Source organism: Cyprinodon variegatus, unplaced genomic scaffold (genome assembly GCF_000732505.1).
Source record: "Cyprinodon variegatus isolate N-32 unplaced genomic scaffold, C_variegatus-1.0 Scaffold1533, whole genome shotgun sequence".
Taxonomy (NCBI): Eukaryota; Metazoa; Chordata; class Actinopteri; order Cyprinodontiformes; family Cyprinodontidae; genus Cyprinodon; species Cyprinodon variegatus.
In genome coordinates this window covers 109,779-111,345 of record NW_015151986.1, presented here as the reverse complement: position 1 = coordinate 111,345, position 1,567 = coordinate 109,779, and the positions used below count along the sequence as shown (strand labels likewise).

General features: G+C 36.9%; 1 protein-coding gene across 1 annotated transcript in view; it reads left to right on the top strand.

The window, feature by feature from the left end:
• LOC107103814 (arachidonate 5-lipoxygenase-like) overlaps positions 1–1,567 on the top strand; it is a 26,680-nt gene that overhangs the window by 3,062 nt on the left and 22,051 nt on the right. The gene's annotated exons all lie outside the window — the stretch shown is intronic.

The following is a 1,567-nucleotide window of genomic DNA, read 5'->3' as shown; positions in this document are numbered from 1 at the left end:
CGCTTCCCTGACTTCAGACCTCCCTCCTGATTGGCCCCCCGTCTTTTCTTGTGTGATTGGTTGTCAAACACGCTGGAGTTAGTTTATTAAAAAATACTTGCGTTTCCGTCACGACCCAATCCGTCCGTGAAGCACGGCGAGTACAGGATGACTTCCAGGTAGGCAATACTTTGTTTTTCTTACTTACTGTTTCTTACTGCCTAAATATTTCATATTCTAATAAATGTAAAAAAGCAAAACACTTAAATAGCCTTTGGACCGTTACTGCGACTTCTCTGAGCGCCTCCGATGATGACGTCACCCAATACAATGGAGAGAATGTAAAACGTCTCCATTTCTTCCAGAAAAGTCTTCAATATTTTCTATGGAATTTAGTTCAGCATTCTTTAATGTTTTGACTATATAAATAAGTATTTTCTGTGCCGTTATTACGTCGTCTGGATCTTGTTATTCTGTTCGCTCATGCTCAGGACGGATCGTGCTTACGGGACCAGGGATCGGGTAGAGACACCCCCACTTCTGAAATCAGTTCTGGGTCAAAGGTCATTTTGGAACCACTGTTGTTCAATAACATTGAGAAGTTTAACATAAATTCTGAAAACAATAAACTTTAATGCTTTGTTTTCAGGTAAAATTCTCCAAAATGAAACGCATGAATAAAGAAACTATGGGGGGATTTTTATTCCACTATTGTTGCAAGGAGCAAATTTTGAACATTTGAAAATAGAAGAAGATACAGTCCAAAAATCTAACTTTCAAAAATCTAAAAAATAATGTGAGATTGACTTTGAATTCTACAACAGATTATTAGGGACAGGCTAGAGATTTATTTTTCTTTTAAATACAAGAATAAAGTCATAACATTACAAGAATAAAATCAGAATATTACGACAATAAAGTCCTAAATTTGCAGAAATAAAATTATAAAATTACAAGAAGAAAGTCACAATATATAAAAAATAAAAAAACAACAGCAATCCTCTATAACCAAAGCTCTAACTAGATAAAATAGAACATAAAGCATGAAATATATCCCACTCACCAGAGATGCTGATCATTTATAAACTAAATTCATCCTTTTGTCTTTTTGCAGGAAGTCTTAGTATCTCCATTTATTATCGGCCATTGAGGCCAGAAAAACTTTGAACAAAAACGAATCTATAATGCAGATTATCTCTAGCTTTACTTGGCTGTAAACGTTTAGCTCTAACTGACCAATCAGAGGACAGAAAATGCTGATGTAGGGGCGGGTCCTCTAGCTGGCCCAGTGGAGCAAATCTGAAATCTGATTGGTTGAAGAAAACATTCCTCACTAATATTAAGGTAACATCAGCAGCAGTTCTGCTTCATTCTATCTCTATAGTTCTGCTGCTATAGGCTTAGACTGCTGGAGGACATAGGGACCCCTTTTTCATCATTCTGCTTCATTCTATCTCTATAGTTCTGCTGCTATAGGCTTAGACTGCTGGAGGACATAGGGACCCCTTTTTCATCATTCTGCTTCATTCTATCTCTATAGTTCTGCTGCTATAGGCTTAGACTGCTGGAGGACATAGGGACCCCTTTT